General features: G+C 38.9%; 1 non-coding gene across 1 annotated transcript; it reads left to right on the plus strand.

The window, feature by feature from the left end:
* Nucleotides 1-618: 618 nt before the first annotated feature.
* Nucleotides 619-733, plus strand: LOC116685031 (U5 spliceosomal RNA). The gene has a single exon (XR_004330887.1). It is a non-coding gene; the product is annotated as a U5 spliceosomal RNA (small nuclear RNA).
* Nucleotides 734-6,574: the final 5,841 nt, after the last annotated feature.

Raw genomic sequence — 6,574 nt, forward strand, 5'->3', positions numbered from 1 at the left:
TGTACCATATTTTTGTATAGTAATGTTGTATGGTATTTTTTTTGTTTCAGTTGCTCCAGCTTTTATGTGTGTTATTGTTAGTGTGTTACTGTCATTTCCATTTTATGGGTTAAATAAACTTGACATGCCATTGAAGGTGTACCTTTCAGACACATGCTTTGTTAAACATCAACAGTCTTGTTACAGACTTAATGCTGACACAACTACCAATTAGCAGAGGATGGTTTCAATCCATCGACCTCTGACTTACGGGCCTAGTACGCTTTCGCTGCGCCACTCTGCTCTGGTGCTCTGGCTAATGGAAAATCTCTGATTCACATTTCATGGGAAGGACCAAGGTTCCAACAGCTTACGGGTTGCAAAATTAAACATTTGGTAGATCTTGCAGCTATCTTTTATGTGAGCTTCCTGATTACTCACACATTGATTATTCACATGTAACACTTGTGATTGGCTGGTGTTTTAAAAAAGGGCATTGTGAGTACAGATATAAACATCAGTAAGGAGTCTACAAAGTTGCCTCTTATCATTTTAGTTTGGACACCCAGTGAGGCTTACCACGATGGTTTGGACTGGGTCCACTAGGGTTTTCTGCTGCTCTCGATCAGACGGCTGTACTCACTCTGGTTTCTCTTCATAATACACAAGACTTTTGCCTTTTACTAAAGACTTCCTTGGAGGAGAACGCTGATGAGTTGAAACTATTTTGGTGGGCTTTGCTGTTTGGCCGAGCCCTTTGTACTAGCTTTTGCTTACCTTTGCTTTTACTCATCAGCTCTGTTTTTATCCCACCCAGAAAAGGATTTTAGACCCGGAACGAGCCATCTTTTATTTCCTGTAGAGGTCCAAATTATTTCTTGAAAATGGTTCTTTGAGTACAGGTAAACTTAGAATGCTAAAACCGGATTTAGAAGAAAACATATTTAGAAGAAAAGATAATAATTGATGTGAAAATCATCGGTTAAATGTAATTTACCATTACAAGTTACTGTTTGAAAAAATGAAAATAATTGTTATTGAGATAGAGGCAGATGAAGTGTTTATGACCCATTAATGATGACAAAAGGATACATCCACTGTCGGGGGTCTGCTTTAAAGGAAACGGTATTCTTTAAAAGTGTTGGGGTTCTAGCGATAAACTAATGAGGAAGAATTTGACAAATCAACCAAAAACCTAGTCCAGGAACTTAGTCTTTCAAATGTTACACCTGAATCTGTTAAGTCCTGACCATTCCCTGACCGGGAATTGAACCCAAGCCGCAGCGGTGAGACCACTGAATCCTAGCCACTAGACCATAAGGGAGTCACATCTATCACGTTTATCTTTGTAGATGTGAGTTTCCTCTTCACTCACTGGAATGACTCATATTGTTTTAGGCGAGGAATAGCGCCTGGCTAGAGCTTCAGAAGGCAGGACATGACAGATTACACATCTGTCACATAGTCAGTTAGTATTCTTAAATACCAAGTCTCTTGCTGTTCCTTGACTAGTTAGCCATATTGTTGGCTATATTGTTTTAGGCGAGGAATGGCGCCTGGCCAGAGCTTTAGAAGGCAGTGGTGCAAAATGCAAAACTGCCTGTTTCAATTTTTATTACATGGTAATATTACAATAACAGAGGTGCAGAGATTACCTGGAAATGCTTCTGGTATTTTCCAGGGAATCTCTTCACCTCTGTTATTCTAAAATTACCATGAAATATGTATTGTCCTGCACGCACGTAACGCTGTGCAATCTGACCAGCAGCTAAACACCTTCCACCATCAAGCACTGGCGACCGGGATCATTGTAACACGTTTATTTGAGTAACAAAGGGTGAAACTGGGAGAAAACACAATGACCAGTTACTTAGATCTTAATGAGTCACAGATATTAAACAAAGATAATTGTAAAAACAATATAACTACACAAAATTGTAATGCGGTGGTATATACAGTAGGCTAGCAAAAATGTAAGATGAAATAAAGAAACACGTAATGTATTGTTATACAGTGTACGTAGTATAACCTATGTTGGGATTCTAAATAAACTAAGATATACTTACATGTGGCATTACCCAAGATAAAATTGGCAAACTAGCTTACTGAAGTATACCGTCAGTTAGGGCTGAACAATATTGTGTTTTAGCATCGACATCGCGATGTGCGCATGCGCGATGGTCGCATCGGAGGACGTGGTGATGTTGACGCTAATACTTTTTTGCTGCTTGATAGAAAAGTAACCTTTCACCGTTTCTCCTTTACATGATTATTACCATCCGACCGTTCCCCTTTAAGACAGGTAGCCATGTGGGCAACGTGTGGATGTGACGTTAGTCCGATGGGGTTTATTGTTATGGGAAGTGAGGCTCTTCGTGTGTAGAAAAGTACCGGAGGCAGCAGCTGCCGCTTTTACAGTGATGTCATAGTTTTCATGGGTAGTCAGGGACGCTACAGTAGTCAGTGTTTTATGTTCTCTACAAATACAAACTAAATCCCCTGATTAATGCAACATAATCACAACGTCTCCCGGCCATTTCCCACCGCAGAAAGCTGCTATCAGCCAAGCTAAAGCTAATATAGTTAGATTAAAGAAACCAGCAGAAAGCTGCTACCAGCCAGCTCAAGCTAATACAGTTAGCCCCAAAAACAAGCAGAAAGCTGCTACTAGCCAGGCTAAAGCTATATAGTTAGCTTCAAGAAACAAGCAGAAAGCTGCTACCAGCCAGGCTAAAGCTAATATAGTTAGCCTAAAGAACCAAGCACAAAGCTGCTACCAGCCGGTCTAAAGCTAATATAGTTATCCTAAGTATATAGTTTGGTTCGGAGCCGCGACACTGGAAACGTAACACTAATCTACTATAGATGGCTGTGTCTGATCGAACGTCATTTCCACTGACTGAACTGTTCTTGGATACACGGTTTGTTTCTAGTGCGCATGACGTGCAGGTCTGATCAATTTGTCAAACTATCGAGCTGACCCCGCTAGTCAACCACAACCTTAAATTTAGAGGAAGCAACATGCAGTCACTCTCATTCACGTTAGCCTGGATTGATTATTATATGAATCCAAAGGTGTCATGCTAGTCAACCAGAGTATTTCTACCTGATGTCCCTCTCCAAAATCACTTCAGAAGAGTAATGTTAGTCACAGCGCTTACTTGCTTTGGTGTTTGTAAAGCATTAAAGTCTATCCCCAGATGAGGGACAACTCTGTCCGGCTTAGTTATGTAGCATGAAAGCTAGCATAAGCTTACTAGCATCCAGCCCGCTTCTAAATACTGTAAATACCTTTTAATTAGCTCAACACTTTTTAACAGTTAAACTGAAACACTGGCGCTGAGCTCCAGGTCCTGCAGACGCAGACGGTCCGCCGTCAGTGGGGCTCGGCCAGCGGGGAAACATCGCTAGAAAGCTCCGCTGCCGACCTCGACGTGATCTGATCTCCAGCGGGACACGGAAAGTGACGCGTTGGATCAGTGTAGTCCTCCTATGAAGAGCAGCGTACAGCTCCTCTAAACTCTGTCAGAGACCAGAGACCAGAGACCAGATGGGCCCCTGTGTCCGTCAGACGGTCTGAATGAGATCCACCACATCAGCGGAGCAATAACATGTAAAGCAGACTATATTATACTATATATACTATATTATACTATATTATACTATATAGTATATATACTATATATACTATATATAGTAGGCTATATATAGTAGGCTATATATACTATATTATACTATATTATACTATATACAGTATATATAGTATATATACTATATATACTATATGTAGTATATATACTATATATAGTAGGCTATATATACTATATTACTATATTATACTATATATATTATATATACTATATATACTATAGACTATATTACAACTCTCCAAATCTCAGACAACAGAGATGGAGGAGTTATATTTTGAATGTGCACAAAGTTGTAAACATGAGCAGAAATCTGATGAAACACATCTGAGCTATAATATACTATTTATACTACACTATAAAAACTTTATATACTATACTATAGTACGATACTGCAACGTTGGGCCACTATTGTGCATCTCTAACCTCTGTGCTTCTCTAAATGTAACTGTAAATAATTAATTTGATGTTTTTTTAAATGAACAAATAGTCTTTATTTTCACAAAAAAGTAAAAACATTAAGTGGGGCCAGAGGATGAGGGCCAAACATTACTGGAACAAAGGTTAAAGGATTAGAACTTATGTAACTCAGTGGTTCTCATTCTTTAGAATTTCAGTGGTCTAGTTGATCCCTCAACATTAATTTAACTTTGGGTTCCTGGTCCCTGCACCAGGGACCCCTGGACCTGGTCCCTACACCAGGGACCCCTGGACCTGGTCCCTACACCAGGGACCCCTGGACCTGTTCCCCACAGACCCAGATCTTCTCAGCTGTTGCTGACATATGCTCCAGTCTCCTCATGTGGTTCATTATGTTGGCACATGTCTGGGTCAGTTCTTATTTCATAAGAAGTTAATAATGTAATAATGTAAATGCTGAATGCTAAAACCTGTTGATACTACAACAACACAAAGGCTCTTAACCTACAGTTTTGCACATATCATGTAACACTTGATTTTTCATTTTTTTTGCAAAAAAACAATCCAGAAAGTGCCATTCAATTTTCTTTCCTGGGAGGGCATACCCCCAGACCCCCCTAGGGAGAACCCCATCCCCCCACATATAGAAATCCCAATTTAACCCTAAAGGATAAAGACCCAAAGAATTGCTTTGTACGCTGCAAAATATGGGTTGGCCCCCCCAAATCTCACTCTAAGGTTTAGGGAAAAGTTGGCAGCCCTGAAATAAGCCTGACAGAGCTGTCCCTCACAGAAAAAAAACACAGGTAAAATTAAAAAAACACAGAAAAAACACTACATAAACTTTGCTACAGTGTGTTTATTTAAACATAGGTACACCTACATGTAGGGTGACGAGATTGCAATATAAGCCTTTATATTAATATTAGCAGCGGAAGCGTGCTGGGCCCATAACCCAGAGGTTGATGGATCGAAACCATCTTCTACTATTTCCTGTGTTTTGTATCTTCAGTAAGTATATATCCAGTCTGTTGATGTTTAACACAGCAACTGATGTTGCAAGTGTCTCCACCTGCTGAAGAGTAAACTTAATGGCATGTTGAGATTATTTCACCCATAAAAAAAGAAACTACAGTGCTCATACCTTTTATTCCCGCTGTAACACACATAAAAACTGGAGTGTAATACAGTAAATATACTACACTACAGGTAATAGATACTGTAAATAGAAACCGTAAAACATGAACGTTCAAAGTGCTTGTTGTGCTGTCTACCAGTCAGATTACCACAGGAGGTAATATCTGTTGCAGCTCTTTTACAGACTCTACCATAATACCTGCTGGAGATGCCAGGTCCTCATACATGTAAAGCATGAGCTCTACCACTGAGCTACATCCCCTGGGCCCAGTTTTTCAAAAGTAATCCACTAGGATTTTGGATAACGGATTGGATCAAATGTTGAAAATGGGTTTTTCAAAAGAAAAAACGGATTACACAATCGGATTAGATCACATAATCTAATCTTGGTTTTGATCTGGATCAAACCTTTAGTTTGGGTTTTTCAGAACCTTTTTGTAGGATTTGGATCACTTTGATCCAAAAAATCTGGATTAAACTGATCCCATCAGAAGGGTGGACTCAGCGTGGATTTCATGCCCAAAATGTAATGAAAACTTTAACAATGTATCAAATAATACTATATTTGGATCATGCAGTATCTTACAAGATATCCTATTTATTCATAAGGTTTTAATTTTATTTGTTCATCCGTCAGGCTACAGTGATTAGGTAGGCTTTAACGTAATCAGCCTTTCAGTATAGGCCTACAGCGAAGTAGAAAGAGTTTGGCCTCATAAAATTATCCCCCAAACAGCTGTCAAAATTGACCAAAAACAATACATTTTCTTCTATCAATAATTGATATATATAAATAGCCTATATATTCATCACATATTTATTAGTGATTCATGCAATGATTACAGAATAACCAAAAAATGCAAAGAATGGCAATCACTGATTTTTGAAATCCAAAACAAATCCAAATCAGAAATAGTGTCTAACTAACTTGTTGCACTTCCTGTTTGCTCGTTCTTGCAAAATAAACTTATATTGACCCCACACTGGCCATTCTACTTGTTGCTCTTTACATATCTATAGTTCTACATTGTGAATTCCTATCCTGTTTGAACACTGGTTATCCAGATTTGGTGATCCTGAAAAGTTCCTATCCGGATCAGATTGATCCAATTTGATGTTGCTTTGAAAAACTGGCTCAAAAGTAAGATGGATTACGTGATCACGGATCGCAAAAAAAAAGGATTACTAAATCCGGATCAATTTGATCCAGATTACATTTTTTGAAAAACTGGGCCCTGGAGATTTTGAAATTCTTTTGACTTTTTTCTGAGATAGACTTAGACTTATCTTTATTAATCCTTTTGGGATGACACCCGCAAGGAAATTGAAATATGCGGTGGCTTGAAATCAAACCTGGGCAAAATGCTTGCAATGCTATGGCATAAATCATA

This window comes from Etheostoma spectabile, unplaced genomic scaffold (assembly GCF_008692095.1).
Source record: "Etheostoma spectabile isolate EspeVRDwgs_2016 unplaced genomic scaffold, UIUC_Espe_1.0 scaffold00569473, whole genome shotgun sequence".
Lineage (NCBI taxonomy): Eukaryota > Metazoa > Chordata > Actinopteri > Perciformes > Percidae > Etheostoma > Etheostoma spectabile.